Source organism: Capsicum annuum, chromosome 3 (genome assembly GCF_002878395.1).
Source record: "Capsicum annuum cultivar UCD-10X-F1 chromosome 3, UCD10Xv1.1, whole genome shotgun sequence".
In the NCBI taxonomy this organism is placed as follows: domain Eukaryota; kingdom Viridiplantae; phylum Streptophyta; class Magnoliopsida; order Solanales; family Solanaceae; genus Capsicum; species Capsicum annuum.
Genome location: NC_061113.1, coordinates 208,540,612 through 208,563,097, shown reverse-complemented (window position 1 = coordinate 208,563,097; position 22,486 = coordinate 208,540,612). Strand labels below are relative to the sequence as shown.

The following is a 22,486-nucleotide window of genomic DNA, read 5'->3' as shown; positions in this document are numbered from 1 at the left end:
CTGGGCTTAACTTTTCTTCTTTGTGGTCTGAGTAAATTCACGAGAATACAAAATGAAAATCCGCGACATCAATTTGACATCACGAATTCAGATGTTCTTCATGGATCTAGAAAATTAACAACCCTTCTTGTTTCTACAGGAGTTTAGGAGATTGAAGCTTTTGTGATGAAAAAAGGAAATTTTCTTCTAAGGAGATGGGAGAACCTTGATATTGGTATCTTGGTGAAGATACTCCAGTCCACTGACTTTTCGAGATGATTTTTGCTTTTTCTCAAGTATGTAGTGCGTGGCATTTGGCTTGCACTGATCAATATATTTGGCAAAGGCTGGACTTGTCGGTGTTGCAGTCCAACTTTATTAGAACCACTGTTGAGCCATATGTTTACGTACACAGTCAGTCTGATGAAAGATTGATCCGCGTCCTACATATTTGCTTGAACCTCAGTGATGGAAACATACTAACGTTGATCTTCCATTACAATTTGTATGTTAACAACAATCAGTTGGCTAACACTGCCACGAGGTATTCCCCAATGAACTTTCATCTTTCTATAGTACCATAACTTAATTCAAGAAACTGTACAGCAAGCATCATTTTAGTATTCGGGCATCTGATATCTCAGATGCCCTATGATTTCCCTTTATTCTAAGGATCCATTTGGCCATAAAAATATATTCACTTTTTTCTGGTGCAGTTTTACACTTCATTTGGAAATCATTGTTTGGGCATGCAATTTCAAATCCAACTTGAAATTGTATTTTAATTATGGAAATAGCTTATAAATTGTTTTCTAAATCATATTTCACTTTTGAAGTTTTTTCTCAAAATAGGTGTAGTATATTCAAGCTAGATTATTATTCCAAATATTCTTTGTAAAAACTATATGCAAACACAAACTCCAACTCGATAAATTCCAAATAAAGCGACAAACATTGGAATGTATGGTCAAACGCCTACTAATTCAGGAGAAGCAAAAATTACTGTGAAAATGAATAAGACAGCTAATTAAATCTCCTCTTTTTCAGATGTCCACGGCTTAAACGCCTTGTTATGCCTGCTTGGAACAGAATAGAAAGGACAGAAATATGCAGTGCTTTTCGTATATGGGGAGATCTTGAGTCATTGACAATGCCTAGTATACTAGATCCTGCATCTGTCATAGAGGAAATTGGAAGGAGTTGCAGAAATTTTGCTGAGCTCAAGATTATGGGGCCCTGTGATATGCTCTTTGCAACTGCACTGGTATCATATCTTCCAAACTTGAAAGTGTTGAGTGTAAGGTGCGCCATGTTATCTAAACCTGCCTTGGTTATTATCTTGGAGGGGTTAAAAATGTTGGAAGTGCTCAACATATCTCATTGCGTAATTACTGAAGACCCCCTACCTGCACCTGAAGACCCTCCACCCGCACCGATGACAATTCTAACCAAGCTTGATGAATCAATTCTTGAGAAAGCATCTAGGTTACGCGAATTCCTAACCTGCATGAGTGACTTTTGCATCATGTGTCAGCGCACTCGAAATGACGAAGGAATGATGAGGTGGTATAAGTATGAAGAAGACCTCTGGAAAGTGGATGAGGTGAAATCTCTTGCAATTTGACAAGAATGTATTGCTTCATTAGTTAAAGGTTTGGCATAAATGTATTAACTGGTGTTTATGAAACACAAATACACAAAAATCAGCTTCCAGTTTGCTACATGTGTACTTCCATGTATCGTTGACAATCTTGCATGTTTTAAGTCTATTCTCTTTGACAGGCTTGCTTATGTTCTTCGTGTTTTTATGAATCTTATTTATTCTTTTGTTTCTGCATTTTCATAGCACGCTGCAAATTCTTTATCAAGTGCTTATATAAAAAATTTGAGGTGTTTGGTTAAAGCTTTTGGGAGAAAATAGTTTCTTCGAAGAAGCAACAAAAACTATTTTTCTGAAGTAGATTTTCAAAAGTACTTTTCCGAAAACACTTAGTGAACATATACTTCGAAAAACTTTTTAATAACTTGGTGAAATACTAATTATTTCTTAAAAAGGCTTTTAAAGTTAATTAGCCAATCACAGATTGCTTCTCACCAGAAGCACTTCTCATAATAAATCGATTTTTGTAGCTTGATCAACCGTGTTATTATTCTTTTATCGTCGTTTTGCAAGTTTCATACCTAAAAAAATGTCGTGACTAGTATGCCCTTTCTAATTAAAAGAATTGTTTTCATCGACCCCCAATTATATTACCGTGAAAAAATAATTGAAATACCTTCCATGGCTCTGATGATTTTTTCAATATGATGATGTGATGCTTTTCGCTGGGAATTAAGTGGTTGCTTGGGTTGCTTTGTTGTTTCATTGTCACTTGATTTCAGATTTTTTGAAGAGAACTTGAGTTTGATAAAGAAATTAGAACTATCAGAAAATTTTATGCCAGTAGACGTTCATGGGTTTTAGATTGTGACAAATGCTGCAGAAAACTTTTCATGGTTAATGGGATTACTTACCTTTTACCCCCAAATCATCATCGCTTTGTGAATTTATCATACCTACACCATTAGATGTTCACATAATACCTCAAACTATCATGAACTCTTTTTAAAGATATTTTTCATCTTTCATGCGTCTTTCAGCAAATCATTCCAACCGTTTTATCATATGTTTAAAGGGGGAGTTTTCAGTATAAATGGAGTTATAGGAGGTAATAAAAACAACTTAAAAATTCAAGTATGAAACTTGCAAAAATGATAATTATAGTAACTAATACTCTAAAAGAAATAAAATGCTCATCAGCCATCAACTTCTATCTACCTTAATCTAGCTTTTCATTAACGCCGGTATGTCCGGTCCGGCCACCGGCCAGTCCCTCTCTCTCACCCCCTCCTCAGATTTCCTGGAACTCTCACACCCTAAATCTCCTATCGAGCCTAGTGTTTTGCCTAGCGTGAATGAGAAAAATGAGTCCATAGACCCTCCCAAGTCTTTAATTAGAAAAAGCGGACAAGTGGGTCCCACAATGTCCCCAAGTTAAAAAAATAAAGCCGCTTGAACAACTGCATTAGTTGTCTCAACAACTTCACACAGTTGTCGAACAACTTCACAAAGTTATCGAACAACTATCAAAGTTGTCCTACAACTTTGCAAAGTTGTCCTACAACTTTGCAAAGTTGTTGGAACGAAAATATTTTAAAAAAAATTGTGGGACCCATTTGTCCCTTTCACCTAATTTTTAAAATTTGAAAAACCCTCACTTAATTGGGAAACTTGTTTATCACTTTTAATCATTTAGTGGATTTAATAAAACCATCCAATTCGGTACACCAAAGTGATAAACCACTGCTAGATCCCATTCATATGAAAATCAGTAGAGTGCAAAAATGGTATTCAAAGGACAAAGAGTGACTTGGACGGAAGAAGAAGTACAAAAGATGAATATTCTCGAGTACCTTCAACTGGAAATAATTGGTAAATTTTCATATGGTTGGCCAGATTTGGAAGACCTAAAAGTTCAAATCCCTAAGCAATGCAAAGTGAAGGGTGGTTGGGAAATAGGATTTCTTAGGAACAGGAATATTTTAATGAGGTTTAACATGATGGAAGTCTTTGTGATCATGCTATCTAAAAACTTTTATTATATTTCGGCTAAAGATGGAGTGGCATATCAAGTGAGACGTCTCATTTATGATGCCAAGTACAAGCAGGATGTGGAGACAACACAAACTATGGGTTGGATATCCTTTCCAAATTCATTGCCAACCTTTTATGTAAAGGAATCACTGTTTTCTTTGGCCGTTGTTGTACAAACAATCCATTTGGACATGGCCACTGTTAGATCAATGAAGTTTTGATGATTGACATATAAATGAAACATATTGCTCAAGCTGGTCCAACCACATGAACACAGTCACTAAGAAAAGCGGACAAGTTTTGTTGAACGCTGGAATGGATAAGTTCTCTTGAGAATGGATAAGCTCTCTTGCGCTCTTGATGGATAACGTGTGATAAAAAGAAGTTGTAATTGAATTCAACACTGCATTGATAAGCTGAAGATAAAGAGGTTTACTCAAACAACGAGATCAAGTTGAAGAAAGAGTTCTACCAAAGAAAGGAGTTTCACTTGAAGAAGGACTTCAACTTAACAAAGAAGTCTGTTGAGTTGAAAATTCCTAAGCAGCTAAGTAAAAGAAAGTAGACGGTGAAGGAATCTTTGAAGAGTCATTATATATCGAGGGATTAATAACTTCTTTACTTATGCACTTACGAAGATAGCAACATATTGACAAATTGCGTGTGAAGTTCCAAAGCTTGAAGTAGCCTGAGTTGAACCTGTTCCTAGTACTTAGAGTGAAGGAGTCTTAGACTTTATGTATTAGGTTGGTTCTCAAATTGTAATGTTGTCTAGTCTCAGTGAAGTATAAACTGAATTAGGAGCTTTGTCTTCAAGTTTGGAAACACGAAGACTTAGGAATATTTACCTTGGGAAGGTTTGTGTTTTTGTTGAGTTAGGGGTTAGAGTTTAATTCCTAGATTACAAGAGTCTTGTAATTTGTCGTTTGTTGATACTCAATTGTTTTAGTGGAGTTGGGATTAAATCCTGTAGAGGTACAGGTCATGGTGTTTTACACCTCTTTGAGCCGGGTGTTTTTCACATAAACATCACTGTACAATTTACTTACTGGTTTAGCTAGATAGGAGACATTAGTCAACCTGTTCCATTAACAGGCAACCAATAGGCTAAAATAAGTAATTAGTAGGGCACGTACTCTAATAAGTGATATCCGAGCGGGTTATATTACAAAAGGTTAACACCTAAGAAAAGAATCAATATGATGAATTCCGCACCTCCTACTAGTCACAGTTAAGGACAATCCACCACTAGGCCTCCTCTTTTTGATGGTACTCATTTTTCTTGGTGGAAAGAAAAGATGGAAATGTTCATCCAGGGTGAAGACTATGAATTATGGGATAGAATTACTGATGGTCCAACTATTCCAATGAATATGGTTGATGGAGAACAAGTCAAGAAGGTGAGAAGTGAGTTCACTACTGATGATTTGACTGCATTAAAGAAAAATGCAAGGGCCAAGAACATCCTAGTGTGTGGCTTAGGACCTGCTGAATATAACAAAGTGTCTACCTACACCACTGCCAAGCAAATTTGGTATTCCTTAGTGAATGCACACGAAGGCACCACTCTAGTAGAGAAATTCAAAATTGCTTTACTATTTACCGAATATGAGGCTTTTAGAATGAGTCTCTCTATCAGATGATGTCAAGGATTACTGCCTTAACCAATGAGTTGACATCTTTGGGGAAAAATATTACTACTGAGGAACAAGTTGAAAAGGTGTTACGTGTTTTACTCAAGTCCAAATGGGATGTTAAAGTTACTGTAATTCGGGAGGCAAATGATCTTGCTGGGATGACTTTGGATGATCTTGTAGGAAATCTCAAGACCTATGAAATGCAAATTAATGAAGCAAAAAAGGGAAAAGGAAGCTCCAGAAAAATTCTTTGCCTTAAAGGCTTCTGAAAGCGATGAAGAGGCTGAACTGACTGAAGAGTTAGTGGCATTTATAACCAAAAATTTCAATAGAGTCTTCAAAAAGAAAAATGGAACAAGTAGCAAAAGGTTGTCCAACAACAATCCTACTGGATATTACAAGTGTGGTAAGACTGACCATCAAATTCGAGATACCTATATGGGAAGTTGAATGGAGAAAAGAGAGAACTGAGAAGGAGCTGAAAGAAAAGGCTAAGAAAAGAGAAAAAGAAGAATATGCTATGGTAGCTACTCAGGGGCCAGACTCAGAAGAATCAGATTAGGAAGGGATTGATGCAACAGCTCTCATGGCTATTAGAGATCCAGACATAGAATAAGAAGATAACACCCCTAAGGAGAAAGTGAAAAAAAGCAAGAAGCACTGGTACTTGGATAGTTCTTGCTCAAGACACATGACTAGTGATAAGAAGAAATTTCTTTCACTCTCCAAAATAAGTGAAGGGGGAGTGTTCTTTGGTGATATAAAAAGGGGACTATTACAGGAGTTAGGAAAATTGGGACCTCTGAATCAAAGGCACTGAAAGATGTCTACCTTGTGAAAGGACTGAAGCACAATCTGCTCAACATATTACTACTCAGGGATAAAGGTAACACAATTATTTTTACTTCTACAAGTGTTGAAGTCAAAAGAATAGATACCAAGGAGGTGGTACTAACTGCAAGAAGACACAAAAATATGTACAAAGATGATATAATGAACATGCCAGCAACAAGGCTAACTTGTTTGAGCATAATAGAAAATAATCCCCTCTTATGGCACAAAAAACTTCGACATGCAAGTCTAAATAATTAAACAAACTCTCTTCCTAACACACGGTGCTGGGATTGCCCAAAACCAAGTTCAAAGATGAAAAGGTTTGCAGTGCTTGTGTAGGGGGAAGCAGGTAAGGTCCTTATTCAAATCAAAGAACTACGTCAGTACTTCCAAGTGTCTCGACCTGGTCTATATGGATCTTTGTAGACTAATGAGAATTCAAAGGAGAGGTGGAAAAAGGTATGTCTTTATAATTGTTGATGATTATTCCAGGCTTACCTGGACACTCTTTTTAGCTTCCAAAAAAGATGCTTTTGATGTCTTCTCCATATTCATTAAGAAAATAAAAAAGAAGCTAGGCACTTCCCTACTTTCCATGAGATCTAATCATGGTACAGAATTTGAAAATGCAAAATTTTTAGAATTTTGTTCCACAAATGGTATAGATCATAATTTCTATGCTCCTAGAACACCTCGACAAAATATAGTAGAAAGGAAAAATAGGACTTTGGAAGAAATAGATAGAATAATGATGATTGCAAGAAATCTTGCAAAAAATTTGTGGGCTGAAGCAATAAGTACTGCTGCATATATCATAAATAGATGCATGATTAGACCCATTTTAGAGAAGACTCCCTATGAATTACTAAAAGGAAGAAAGCCTAACATTTCTCACTTTAGAACCTTTGGCTACAAGTGTTTTATTCATACTAATGACAAAGATAATTTAGGAAAATTTGATGCTAGAAGTGACGAGGGAATCTCTTAGGATATTCATGTCATAGCCAGGCTTATAAGGTCTTAAATAACAGAACAGACTTTGTTGAGGAAATTATGCATGTGGTATTTGATGAATCTTATGCTAAGACTAACATGAAGGAAGAAAGTGGATCTGAATAACAATCAACAAAACAGGTTGCACAACCTGGTCCATCGACTAGAGAAACTAAGTCCGGAGGTACCTTGACAGGGGGAGCTAGATCTTCAGTCATTCAGACAGGGGAAATGAATCTCCATCTACTCTTAATCAAACTAGTCATGGAGATCTTGGTAGCTCTCCAACACGGATTACAAGAGGGTACAAGTATCAAGGATCTCATCCAATTGAAAATATTCTCATTAATATTACCTCAGGAATCAACACAAGATCAGGACTGAGAAGTCTGTGTGCCTTCAAAGCATTTTTATTTGTGATTGAACCAAAGAATACAAATGAATCACTCCTTGATGCTGATTGGCTCATAGCCATGCAAGAAGAGCTCAATCAATTTGGAAAAAGCAAGGTTTGGCACGTAGTCTCACCTCCAAAAGATAGAAGTATGATTGAGACTAAGTGGGTGTACAAAAATAAAGTTGATGAACATGGAATAGTTATAAGAAACAAGGCTAGATTGGTGGTCCAAGGATACAACTTGGAAGAAGGTATAGATTTTGATGAGACATTTGCACCTGTGGCAAGATTGGAGGCTATCAGCCTTCTTGTGGCTTTTGTTGCCCACAAAGAATTCATACTTTACCAAATGGATGTTAAGCGTGCATTCTTAAATGGTATTTTTAAATAGGAAATATATGTGAAACAATCTCCTAGACTTGAAAGTAAGGAATTTCTTGACTATGTTTACAAGTTACATAAAGAATTGTATGGACTGAAACAAGCTCCAAGAGCTTGGTATGAGCGTTTGTCAAAATTTCTTCATAGGAATTTCCTGACTATGTGTACAATCTACATAAGGCATTGTATGGACTGAAACATGCTCCAAGAGCTTGGTATGAGCGTTTGTCAAAATTTTTTCTAAAGCATGGGCATACTAGAGATAAAATTGATAACACCTTATTTTTAAAAATTAATGGGAAAGATTTGTTGATAGTATAGTGTAACGCCCCAATTTTCTAAATCGGGATGCTACACGGTACTCATGACCCCAAAAAGGCCACAAGCTAACCCATGACTAATATCTGTACCTGTATACTGTATATTATAACATGAAAATGCGGAAACATGTACTGAATGGCCATAAGGTTCAAATCTGAATAAACATCTGATATGACAATATCTGAAAAAGGTATAACAATACCAAAATAAATCTGAAATAGCTGTCTGACATGCTATAGTCTGGAAAGCCTCTAAACTCTCTGAATAAGAAGTTGAAGGAACATGTCTCAACTAACTTCGTAAAACTAAAAACTAACTGAAATAAATAATAAAACAAATCATATTGTACTCGAATAAAGAGGACTCACTGTAACTCTGCAACTGGAAATGCTACTTTTACTATTGATCTGGAGCTCGTGTCTCAGGACCTATGGTGTAACATGAAAAGAAAACACCATATCGCAAATACGTCAGTACATAGAAGTGTACTGAGTATATGAGTAAGGTAGGCTAAATATAAATAGGTTTTACATGCATGAATAATTCTAACTGACTGACTGATATGGATGTAAGAGTACAAACATGCATACATAGTAACTGAAATCATGGGTGAATGATAACTAGACTTGTATGATAATACATAATTTACTGATGACTAACATGAATAATACTATAGTTCTGATAACATGGGCGACTATATCTGACAGTCCTGAATCTGATGGACTATCTAAGTTCTTTTACTGAGACTGATTCTGAAAATGTGGGAGCTAGCTGTTTAACCGACATGCCCCTATATGTGCCATTATGACTAAGCTAGGGTCCAATCTCTGCCCTGACTGGAAGAGTGTCAATACCGTACCACTGGTAAAGACAACTATGGGTAACCCTCATCTGACAGTATTCCTAAAAGAGAATGGTGTGGCCCTTATCTAACAGTGCTAAGCCACCTCATCAACCCTCACCTGACAGTGTTGATCTCTCAACCTATGCTGGATACATAGTTATAGAATGCAAGGATGACTGCTAAGAATCACACCATCATCTGACAGTGTGTGTTCCCATCCTTGGGTTCACTCGGTGCTAACTTCTACTCCCATCTGAAGAGACTGAACATGGATAACTGACTGAACATGTACTGAGCTGACTGACGAAATACTACTAATATCTGATAATTGACTGAGATCATGAGGTTTTCCTGAGTCATCTGACTGACTGAATTTTACTGAATCATGGCTTGATTTTGAATATCGTGAAACATGACATGGCTTTAGGCACACAACTATATTTTTTGGTTATGAATACCCCCAGGACTCAATAGAACGTAACTGACACATATGACATGACTTGAGTACGTGGCCAACATCAACAATCCATAATATCATAACTTGGAGAATTCCATGAAGTGCATGTATATCATACATTTTGTACATAAGTAGGATTTACAAGTAAGCATGGCATAATCTCATAAGACTAGTTCATGAACATCCCAACAACATTTATAACACACAATATCAACATGAAAATCATTGGAACATGGGGCATATCATGAATCCTTCACTTAGTAACAATTTATCTATATTGAATGATTTCTAGTTCCTTAGGCATTTTATCAAACACCTTGCATGCACTCTTCTAAGGCATAGGTATATTTATCAATTCAACCATATTAATCCATCCAAAATTTATGGGTTTCAACTAACCTATTCACATGCTTCATGAAAACACGTCAAGATACAACCTTGAACCCAAACAACAATCATCAACATGAATATAGTCATAACACGACAAGGAAATCACAATTTATAATTTAAAATATGATTTTTGAGCTCCATGGATGAAAGGGACCCATGAACACTATGCATACCTTAGATTAAGAATTTGTGAAGATTGATGGAAAAATTTCCTTGAAATAGACTCTTCTATGAAAATCCTAGGGCTTGTTCTTGAGAGTTTTGATCTTGAGAGGAAACCCTAATCTTGTGGTTGAGAGTGTATGAGAGAGCTTTTTGAGATGTTTAACTAAAGAGAATGGAAGATAATACGCTCCTTGAGGCTTATAAGTCGTGGGAAGTGAAGAAAAAAGACCAAAATACCCTTACTAAAATATCCCTCAATTGCTGGGAAAAATAGATGACGACATTCGTGACAAGCCGTCAAGTTGGTGATAGGTCCTCATGAATTGTCATCATAAAAGGGTAAAATTTTTAGTTTCTGGTTAAGGTTGACGACATTGGTGATAGGTCGTCACGTGCATGATGGATTGTCACAAAATGTCATCACCAGGGTTAGAAATCTGCCTAGGTCTGACGACATTAGTGATAGGCCGTCACAGGCGTGATGACTTGTCACAATTGTCCTCGCTAGTTTCCCAGCCAGACATGATGGAGTAAAATGGGCATAACTCTTTGCTTCGATATTGGATTTAGACAAAATTTGTATCATTGGAAAGATAATTCAATTATATATCTGTTGGTAGGTCATGAGATCAATAATTCATAGTATAATCAGAGATACGCTTATTTGAATTTGACTATGGCAATATCCTTCTCAAGAATTCAATTGGTAAGGAATGTTTTGATTCTTCTATTAGGTATGAGTTATTTGAGGCCTTAATATGCATCAAACCTGATCATAACACTAAAAAAGCACTAAAATTTAATACTCATGAGTTTGAAGCATGGTTCTAATATTGGTCTGAATTTTTAGGGTATTACAAGTCAAGAAATCTTCTTTCTCTCTCATTTCATTCTTCTCTCACTCACAAGTCTAGGTGTTTAGAGTACATCAGCTAAGTGTCGATATCCAAGTATCAGAAAAACTTCAACTTCTTTCTTTGGATCAATTGTGAACTATAAGAAACCTTGGTTTCAAAGGAGTGGGCTAAATCCATTGACATTCTTTAAGTTCCTTCAAAAACTAGGGTTTGTAGGAGAGTATGGTATAATTTCATGGAAATCTCAGTAAAAAACATGACCTAAGTTTAAATTAACAATATTGGTAGAAGAAAAATCAAGTAAGAAAAGTTAGAAGTTATAATGTTGTCTGACGGCAATGTTCACGGCCTTACACCTGTGTGACGGCCACTCAAAAATACCGTTAAAAGCTGAGAAAATTTTACAGATTCTGGAAAAGGTTAATGACACTTTTAAAGCACCGTCACGCCTGTGACGGCAAATCAGAAAGGCCGTCAAACCTGGGAACTAAAATAGTGTTGATGTTAAACTGAGGTAATCCTTCTTCTTTTCTTGTTTGATTATGAGTACAAATTGAGGATTTCTACATTGTACAGAACTAAGCATGGCACCAAAGAGGAAGAATCCAACCACACCAAAGAAAGCATCTAAAGAGAGTGTACCTCAAAAACTTGTCAATGAGGACTCTGATTATGAAGACAAGGAGCCTTTACTCAAATGGAAAAGAAAGAGGACTGGTCCAAAAAATCCGCCTCCACCTAATCCTATTGAGGTGGAGGATACTGATGATACTGAGGTGACAATCTCATCTGAGCAAGCTTCGGAGGAACAAGGATCAGAACACACTGAGAAAGATTTTGAGAGCACTGAACAAGAAGTTGAAACTGAAGATTCTGAGAGGCCTACAGCTGAAGAAATTGAGTCTGAATCACCATCTTTGGAGCAGCAAGGTGATAAGGATTCTCCAGTACAGGTAACTTTGGTGAAATGTAAAAACCCCGAGGTTAGGAATAATTTGAGATGGCATATCCTTGGGGATGAAACAAACTATTTGGATGGACTTCGTAGAACAAATCGATAAAGTGCCAGAAAGCCAATTCTTGAGGAGAAGAAGATTATCACTACAGGGTTGATCAGATGCCCTAAGGTGATGCATAAACTCAAAGAGTATGGTCTGGAGTAGACTACTAGGGGAAGCGGTGTTTACTGTCCTTCGTTGGTGCAAGAGTTCTATGTGAACTACCAGGCTACGGTGGAAAATATATGCAAAGAAGGGGATAGAACTTCAGATAAGCCTCTTCTGACCAAAGTTGTAGTACGTGGCGTGAGGGTGGATGTATCAAATGCCACCATAAATAGGTTTCTTCATGGGCCAGCCTTCATCCCACGAGCCACCTCACCTATATTTTATGCCCGATTAAAGCATTGGGAAAATCAGCGCAAGTGGCTAGCAAATCTCAGAGCAGATGGGGAACCGGAGTGGTTGAATAATCTGGCAGAAAAGATTACCAAAGCCTCTCTAAATTCAAAGGCAAGATTTTGGTAGGGTTTAATGTAGATTCATATGATACTCACCGAGGGAGACAACATATTAGGGTTGCAAGCTTGATAGATAGAACCCCCTTGGATTTCATAGAAATTATAGCGGAAGAGATCAATATTCAACTCGCAAGACCCGATGCTGCATATCCATTCCCATGTCTGATTACTAGTTGTGTGAAGAATCTTATGTACCTGAGATTTTAGGTATTGATAATGAGATACATAACCAGAAGACTCACAACTCTGTCAGCAAAAATGAAATTCGGCTGGGCTTGCGACTTGATCAAGATGCAGTTGGTGCAGCAGATCCTCCAGTCACTGAGACTGTTTCAGCACCAGATGTAGGGGTGAAAAGCACTGAAACTGTACCACCACCACCACCACCATTATATTCAGCTCAGGTAGGTTCAGTGCCTCAAAGTAAACCAATTACTTCAGTTTCTCCAACAACAACAAGGTCGGTATTTCAGCCGATTAATATCAAGAAGATGGATAGGCAAAACAAGCTTTCGCCAAACAATTTGCTACTGTTGTGGATAAAAAACCAAAGCTGCACTCGAACCTTTCATGAATTTGCCTGAGTGGATAGCAGATCTTGAGAACAGATTCGATGCTCTGGTAAGAGAGATAACAAATATTGATCTCGCTACTTTTAGGGCTGCGTTGGATAAGGTGAAAGCTGAGGTTGGGATGATGCATCAACACCAAATCATGGTGCCAACAGGTTCAGCCATGCATGATGTAGAGGAAGAAATTCTTATACTTGATCTTACTATAGATTCTCTAAAGAAAAAGAACAAATAGGGGGAAAAGAAAGGCAAAAACAAATAAGATGAGCCTGATAGTAAAGAAGAGAGAAAGGCTAAAAAGAAAGAAAAGAAGAAGGCAGAGAAGGTGAACTTGAAAAGAGCAAGACTGGAGTCTCTGGCTGACACAGAGAAATGGGAAGCAGCCATCAAAGCTAGGGCTGCAGGTGCTTCATCGAGCCAGGCTCCAACCACTGCAAAGGCAGATTCTACGAGTGGGGAGAAGATAGTAAATGATGTTATAGCAGGTTCGGAGACCCAGGATCCACAGGCTTGACTGTCTTCAGGTATATCCTAACCCTTAGTGCATTTTATTTTTGATTTTGAGTTGAGGGTATAGGAAAACTGTTGTTGTAACATGTTCTGTAAATAATTAGGAATAGTACAAGTACTTGAGACAGTTAGCTTGTTTTGTCGTTTTTGAGTACCTCTCCAGTGGTCTAATTTGTCTTGAATTGTGTGAATTGCATCTAGTGTGACCTCTGTGTATCTGTTTATGGCATTAGTATGGCAAATAAATAACCTATAGAAAATAAATGCATGAAATAGATGAGTAATGATGTGCAATATAATTGTGTGCCATGTGTGTGTAAGGTCTTACTCAGTTCCCATTATGCGTTGAATCTATAACTTGCCCAGTTAGTCGTACCATAGTCATAGGATAGGCGTTAGGAAAGGATCATAGGCCATTTTTGCATGTTAACCCATTTTAGCTTAAATGACTGACCGTCCAAATGTGAATAATATCCCTTGATCCCTTTTTGCACCTAAATAGCCCAGTTCTTTGTAATACAGCTTTCACCTTTCTATTACATCACAATGAACCTGTTTTGGCCCTGGTCCTCCTTGGACACTGTGCACCCCGACTTAGGCAAATAACCTAAGTTGAGGGTGGATACTATAGGGGTGCGTGATACATTATGAGTATGAAGAGAGGTAAAATAAGAAAAATGAATAACAAGTTAGGTGTAGTGAAAAAGCAAATAGAAAAGAGAAAACTAAAAAATTTGATCTAATGCTTGAACAGACAATACCCATCTTGAGAATACTTGATAAACAAAAGAGGGAAGAAAAGAAGGTCAAAAGTTGAAACCCCGTGAGTTAATGTAGTGCCAAGGAGGTGTAGTCACTATGAAATACCCTTGAATGTCATACTAGCCCCTAGCCTACGTTACAAACTTAGAAAAGCCCTATGGTGATCCTAACTGACTTATTTGAAAACTTTGGTACTGACTATAAGGGCAAGCCTATGGTATTTGATGCGCAATGTTGGAACTTTTTTCTGAGAGTGAGTCTTACGTTTATCCCTATGTCTATACATGTGAATCTGAGTGAGAAAGGGATTTCTTTGTTGTGAGGGCACACCAGGTATGTTGCTATTAACTACTTTGTTCGGAGAATGTAATTTGGGTATGTGCTAGGTTGTTATTACTGAGATTTTTGCCATATCTAGATGCTTGTAAGTTACATGGTTGTTTTCAAATATTAGACACAGTTGATTTTATTTTGATTGATCATGGAGATGGTGCATGTATTCTGAACTGATAAGAGTAGTTAGCTGCCGAATTGTACTTTGTTTACTCCTAGTTATGTTTTGGTTACTTGAGGACAAACAATTGTTTAAGTTGAGAATGTTTATGTGTGAGCCGATGCTAACACATTTAAAGTTTTTAACTCTGAATAATTGCAAAGTCTTAAGCAACTTTTGTTGTTTTTGATCATTTTTGTGTGTTAATGCAAATACAAGTGATCGGGGAGGAAACCAAAGGAAAGAAGAATAAAAGAGTTGAAATCTAGTGGAAATAAGCTGAAATGTATCTGACGATCATTTTGAAGCACCGTTATACATGGGACATGCTGTCAAAGTCACCATCAAGATTAGACAGAACCTGAGAAGATTAGATGAACTGTGATGATGATTCGGAAGGGCCATCAAATATTTGACATCTCGTCAAAATTGCCGTCAACCAGATGACAGAGTATGCTAATTTCTAGTGAAGTGTGACGCTAGTTTGCAAGTGCTGTCAAGATCTTTAACACCCCATGAGGATTACTGTTTGAAGAGTAAGAAGATAAAAATTCACTGGAACGTTTGACGATATTTTTCACACGTCATCAGGTGTCTGACGCGCCGTCAAAAGCATCGTCGTCTATTCTGAAGAGAAAACTAAAACTTTAATTTTGTTTCCTTAATTAGGGTTGACTATTTAAAGACTTGTTTTAGGGTTTTGAGAAAGAATCGATCATTAATTATTAGATAAGAATTTCTGAAAAGAAGAACGTAACATTGCTTCATCTTTACCATCAAATATTTTTCTTGTTTCTTATCAACTATTTTTGATCTTCCACCTTGTGATTAAATTGAAGGAACTACTTGTTGTTTTTCATCCATTCATAAGTTGATCCTTATCATCATGAATTCAACTTTTTATTTCGTTCATCAAATCATGAGTGGCTAATTCCATTAGCCGGAGTTATGGGATCCATGGATTAGGGTTTGATATGATGCTAGGTGTTTAATGGATTCAAAGAGTAGTAGAATATCTTGAAATTCTATTGTTTTAACTGAAATCTAGTGGTTGGAAATATTAGATTATGCCTTAGGTTTTATTTGATTCTAATAGAGAAATAGACTAGAGGTCGTGAATTATCAATAGGGACTCGGAAGCTACCAACCTTCTGCTTAATGATTGATGCCGTAACTGGATTAATCTACCTGAGATAACATCCTATTGGAAATAGATAAGTTATCTAAGTTTGAGAGAATTAGATAATAAATTGTCTGGTGAGGTTGAGAGATAAGTCAAAAAGTATCATAGTCAAGGATATTCTGCTGTTTCTACTTACTCCAAAAATCCCAAGCATTACCTGGTATTTGTTAACTCCCAATACCCATGGTGAACATAACTCTGGTTTCTCATTTATATTGATTACAAACATTGAAGTATTGAAAGTGACATTTGGCTTTTTGTGAAACTTAAACCCCCATATTTCAGAAATAGTAAACTATCAGTAAAGCATTTCGTGAAAAAATCAAAGTTCACACCCTATTCCCTGTGGGATTCGACCCCAACCTTGTTGGATTTTATATTGACAATGATTGCTTACACCCATTCAAGAGTGTAATTTGAGCGTTATTAGGTTCATTCGGGTGAAGTCCCGAATCCTAGCTGCGGCTGAGTTGACTACTGGATTGGACAGAATGACAGTTGTTCATTCATTCTGGGCAGCTACAGACTGAGCAAGAGTGGTAAATGCAGTTCTGAACTCTGCATGAGAAACATGTTCGCCCAAAGGGTCTTCGGGCTGAGGAGCCGGCTTGTTTCTTCTCTTTAAAGACATGTTCTGAAATAAGAGAAGAACGGATTAGACTGGGAGTTTACTTGAGATTATGCTCACTAGCACGACATGGATACTGAAGAAGGGAAACTGTTCCTAAAACATCTCGTAGCCTCCTATACATAAATATAGCGCGCAATACACCCATGACAAGACTCTACTAGATGCGGATTTCAAACTTTCTAGGATACTATTGAACCTTAGACTCTGATACCAAGTTTATAACATCCCAATTTTCTGAACCGGGATGCTACACGGTGCTCATGACCCCAAAAGGGCCACAAGCTAACCCATGACTAATATTTGTACCTGTATACTGCATAATATAATATGAAAATACGGAAACATGTACTGAATGGCCATAAGGTTTAAATCTGAATAAATATCTGATATGACAATATCTGAAAATAGTATAACAATACCAAAATAAATCTAAAATAACTGTCTGACATGCTATAGTATGGAAAGCCTCTAAACTCTCTGAATAAGGAGTTGAAGGAACATGTCTCCAACTAATTCCGTAAAACTGAAAACTAACTGAAATAAATAATGAATCAAATCATATTGTCCTCGAATGAAGAGGACTCACTGTAATTCTGCGACTAGAAATGCTACAGCTACTGTTGATCTGGAGCTCGTGTCTCTTGACCTATGGTGTAACATGAAAAAAAAGAAACATAGCGCAAATGAGTCAGTACGTGTGATTGTACTGAGTATACGAGTGAGGTAGGATAAATATAAATAGGTTTTATTTGCATGAACAATGCTAACTGACTGACTGATATAGACGTAAGAGTACAAACATGCATACATAGTAACTAAAATCGTGGGTGCATGATAGCTAGACCTGTATGCTAATACATGGTTTACTGATGGCTAACATGAATGATACTGTAGTTCTGATAACATGGGCGACTATATCTGATAGTCCTGAATCTGATGGAACTATCTGAGTTCTTTTACTAAGACTGATTCTGAAACTGTGGGAGGTAGCTGTTTAACTTACATGCCCCTATATGTACCATTATGGCTAAGCTGGGGTCCAATCTATGCCCTAACTGGAAGGGTATCAATACCGCCCCACTGGTAAAGACAACTGTGGATAACCCTCATCTGACAGTGTTCCCAAAAGAGAATGGTGTGGCCCTTATCTAACAGTGCTAAGCCACCTCATCAACCTTCATCTGACAGTGTTGATGTCTTAACCTATGCTGGCTATATAGTTCTGGAATGCAAGGATGACTACTAAGAGTCACACCCTCATCTGACAGTATGTGTTCCTATCCTTGGGTTCACTCGGTGCTAACTTCTACTCCCATCTGAAGAGACTGAACATGGATAACTGACTGACCATGTATTGAGCTGACTGAATTTCGTTGACTGACAGAATACTACTGATATCTGATAACTGAATGAGGTCATGAGGTTTTCCTGAGTCACCTAACTGACTGAATTCTACTGAATCATGTCTTGATTTTGAATATCGTGAAACATGACATGGCTCTAGGCACACAACTATATTTTTCAGGTATGAATACCCCCCAGGATTCGATAGAATGTAACTGACACACATGACATGACTTGAGTACGTGATCAACATCAACAATCCATAATATCATAACTTGGGGAATTCTATAAAGTGCATGGATATCATACATTTTGTACATAAGTAGGATTTACAAGTAAGCATGGCATAATCTCATAAGACTAGTTCATGAACATCCCAACAACATTTACAAGACACAATATCAATATAAAAATCATTGGAACATGGGGGCATATCATGAATCCTTCACTTAGTCATAATTTATCTATATTAGATGATTTCTAGTTCCTTAGGCATTTTATCAAACACCTTGCATGCACTCTTTTAAGGCATAAGTATATTTATCAATTCGACCATCTTAATCCATTCGAAATTTATGGGTTTCAACTAACCTATTCACATACTTCATGAAAACACATCAAGATACAACCTTGAATCCAAAAGACAATCATCAACATAAATATAGTCATAACACAACAAGGAAATCATAATTTATAATTTAAAACATGATTCTTTAGCTCCATGGATGAAAGGGACCCATGAACAGTACGCATACCTTAGATTAAGAATTCGTGAAGATTGATAGCAAAATTTCCTTGAAATAGACTCTTATATGAAAATCCTAGGGCTTGTTCTTGAGAGTTTTGATCTTGAGAGGAAACCCTAATCTTGTGGTTGAGAGTGTATGAGAGAGCTTTTTGAGATGTTTAACTAAAAAGAATGGAAGATAATACGCTCCTTGAGGGTTATAAGTCATGGGAAGTGAAGAAAAAAATACCAAAATACCCTTACTAAAATGTCCCTCAATTGCTGGGAAAAATAGCTGATGACATTCATGACAAGCCATCAAGTTGGTGATAGGCCGTGACGAATTATCTTCACAAAAGGGTAAAATTTTGAGTTTCTGGTTAAGGTTGATGACATTGGTGATAGGCCATCTCGAGCATGATGGATTGTCACAAAATGTCATCACCAGGGTCATAAATCTTCTAAGGTCTAACGACATTGGTGATAGGACATCACGGGCATGACGGCTTGTCACAATTGTCGTCACCTGTTTCCTAGCAAGACATGCTGTAGTAAAATAGGCATAACTCTTTGCTCCGATATCGGATTTAGATGAAATTGGTATTGTTGGAAAGATAATTCAATTTATATCTGTTGGTAGGTCATGAGATCAATAATTCATAGTATAATAAGAGATATACTCATTTAAAGTTGACTACGGCAATATCCTTCTCAGCAATTCAATCGGTAAGGAATGTTTTGATTCATCTATTAGCTATGAGTTATTTGAGGCCTTAATATGCATCAAAACTGATCATAAAACTATCAAAGAACTAAAATTTAATACTCATGAGTTTGAAGTATGGTTCTAATATTGGTCTAAATTTTTAGGGTATTACATATAGGTATACGTTGATGACATCATATTCAGCTCAACAAACATCAACATGACTCTTGACTTTTCCAAAATCATGAGTTATGAATTTGAGATTAGTATGATGGGGAAACTGACATTATTATTAGGCCTACAAATCCAACAAACACTTTTTAGAACCCTGATTCATCAACAAAAGTATGTAAAAGAACTTCTCAAAAAGTTATCCATGGAGGAAGTTAAGGAAATCAACACACTAATTGCTACTGCTACTAAGCTGGATATGGATGAAATTGGTCCATTTGTGGATCAAAAGATGTTTAGAGAAATGATTGGGTCACTACTATATCTCACAACAAGCAGACCTAATATTGTGTTTAGTGTGATATTGTGTGCAAGGTTCCAAGAAAATCCCAAAGAGTCACGTCTAGAAGTTGTGAAAAGAATCTTCAGATATCTCAAGGGAACCATTGATCTTGGATTGTGGTACCTGAAAGGGAGTAATTTTAATCTGGTAGGTTACTCTGATGCTGACAATACAGGGTATTTATTGGACAGGAAAAGCACTCCAGTATGGCACACTTCCTTGGATCATGACTAATTACCTGGTCCACTAAGATATAAAACTCAGTAGCCTTGTCGATTGATGAGGCTGAGTATGTTGCTGCAGGTTCTTGTTGTGCCCAATTGTTATGGATCAGGCAACAACTCATGGATTTTGGTGTGGATGTAGGCTATGTCCCTATCTTTTATGATAATACAACTTCCATCAACATTGCAAAAAATCCCGTGCTATATAAAAGAACTAAACATATAGATACCAGACACTATTTTCATAGAGATAACATTGAAAAGGGTCTTATATCAATCATGTTCTATTCTACTGAAGATCAAATAGATAATATTTTCACTAAGGCATTAAGTAGAGAGAACTTTGAAAAGAACAATTTAGAGTTAGGGATTATTAACATTGCATAAGCTCCCCTCAATGATTGACTAGAAAAGTTTTTGTTTATGTCCTGAATAAAATGTTGAATAATTCAGTTTTTGCACATTAAGTTGTGTATCCTAATTCTAGAATTTTGATTGAATTGAAAAAATTATGTAATTGTGCAGAAATATTAGTTCATACAAGTGATTTTGGGTGTAATTTGAAATTTACCAGGTATGATCTCCATTAATTCTTACTAGATTCAGCTTGATCAAACAACTAAGCTTATTTAATTCCTAAACTAATTGGGTCTGTAGAGTCCATCTTGTGCAAATCACTACAAACATTCTACCATTAGACATCTACTTCACCTAAAATTTCATCATCATCACATCCTATATATCCCATATTTCCTCACTCATCAATAAACTCTCACACTGATAGTGTATTTCCACTTCCTTCTCAATGTCTTTCTCTTTATCTCGTTCTAATGATTTGCATTCAGATCCCTCTTAAAATTGTTTGCAAAACATCAGAAGAGAAAACCTTCTCCACAGTCCATCCTTCCTGTCAAGAAACGAGATGCAAAACTTGTTCCTTATAAATACCTTATATTCTGATCAGGATGACATGGTTCAACGAAGAAAAAACTGCATGATTAAAGAAAACTTTAAACAAATGGAGAGTTCTGCTAATCCTATGCAACGACTGAGAAAAATGTTTGCTGAATTGGTCTTGGAAAAGATAGTGGAACACAAAATATCTAAAGAGGATCAACCTATTTCTTGGGAAGTTGCTCAAACTGAAATCCTCCTAGCTCGAACTGTTCATAATAGTGAAAAGAGAAGCTCTTTGCTAATATTAATGCTCTTCAAAATTTTCTTTCCAAGAATAACGCTGCATTGGCTACTTATAAGGCTAGAGAATTCTGCTTCTTGCTAAAATCAAGTCCTTTCAGGCTGATGAACACATTGACAGTGACACCAGACTACCTAGTTTTTTGTTTCCTCCACCTTCACCAACTCTTAAAGTCCTAAGAGTTCTTTTCTATTTTATCTATTTTTTTTGGATTAATTATTTGTTATCATGTATTGGTGGTTTTAATAATATGGTTTCTTTTGCTCGTTAAACTCATTCCTCCTACCTTTTATTCCTTAATTATCTTTTCTCTCATATTTTGGCTGTTTTAGCGATAGCCCAAGTGACCATGAATTATTAAATAATTTTTTCTTGGCTTGTCCTGAACTGGATTTTTGATGATGTCAAAAGGGGGAAGATTGAGTTGTGCAATGCTTATAACCTAATGACTAATCTGTTTTATTTTTAGTGCTTTTGTGTTGATTAAGTGTTTCATAGAATTAAAGTTTGTCACATAAAAAAGGGGGAATCTTTTAGATAAATGAAGTTTGGATGATTGACATATAAATAAAAAATATTGGTCAAGCTAGTCCAACCACATGAACATAGTCACTAAGGAAAGCGGACAAGTTTTGTTGAACGCTGGAATGGATAAGTTCTCTTGAGAATGGATAAACTCTCTTGCGATCTTGATGGATCACGTGGGATAAAAAGAAGTTTTAATTGAATACAACACTCCATTGATAAGATTAAGAGAAAGAGGTTCACTCAAACAAGGATATCAATTTGAAGAAGGAGTTTTACTAAAGCAATGAGTTTCACTTGAAGAAGGACTTCGACTTAACAAAAAAGTCTATTGAGTTGAAGAGTCCTAAGCAACAAAGTAAAAGAAAATAGATGGTGAAGGACTCTTTGAAGAGTCATTATATATAGAGAGAGTAACTCACTTCATTACTCACGTACTTACAAAGATAGCAACATATCGACAAATTACGTGTGAAGTTCCAAAGCTTGAAACAACCTAAGTTGAACCTGTTCCTAGTACTTAGAATTAAGAAGTCTTAGACTTTATGTATTAGGTTGTTTCTCGAATTTTAATGTTGTCTAGTCTCATTAAAGTATAAACTGAGTTAGGAGCTTTGTCTTCAAGTTTCGAAACTTGAATACTTGGGAACATTTACCTTGGGAAGGTTTGTGTTTTTGTTGAATTAGAG

General features: G+C 36.5%; 1 pseudogene; it reads left to right on the top strand.

Annotated features, from left to right (window-relative positions):
- Positions 1-139: 139 nt before the first annotated feature.
- On the top strand, positions 140-1,770 carry LOC107863330 (annotated as a pseudogene).
- Positions 1,771-22,486: the final 20,716 nt, after the last annotated feature.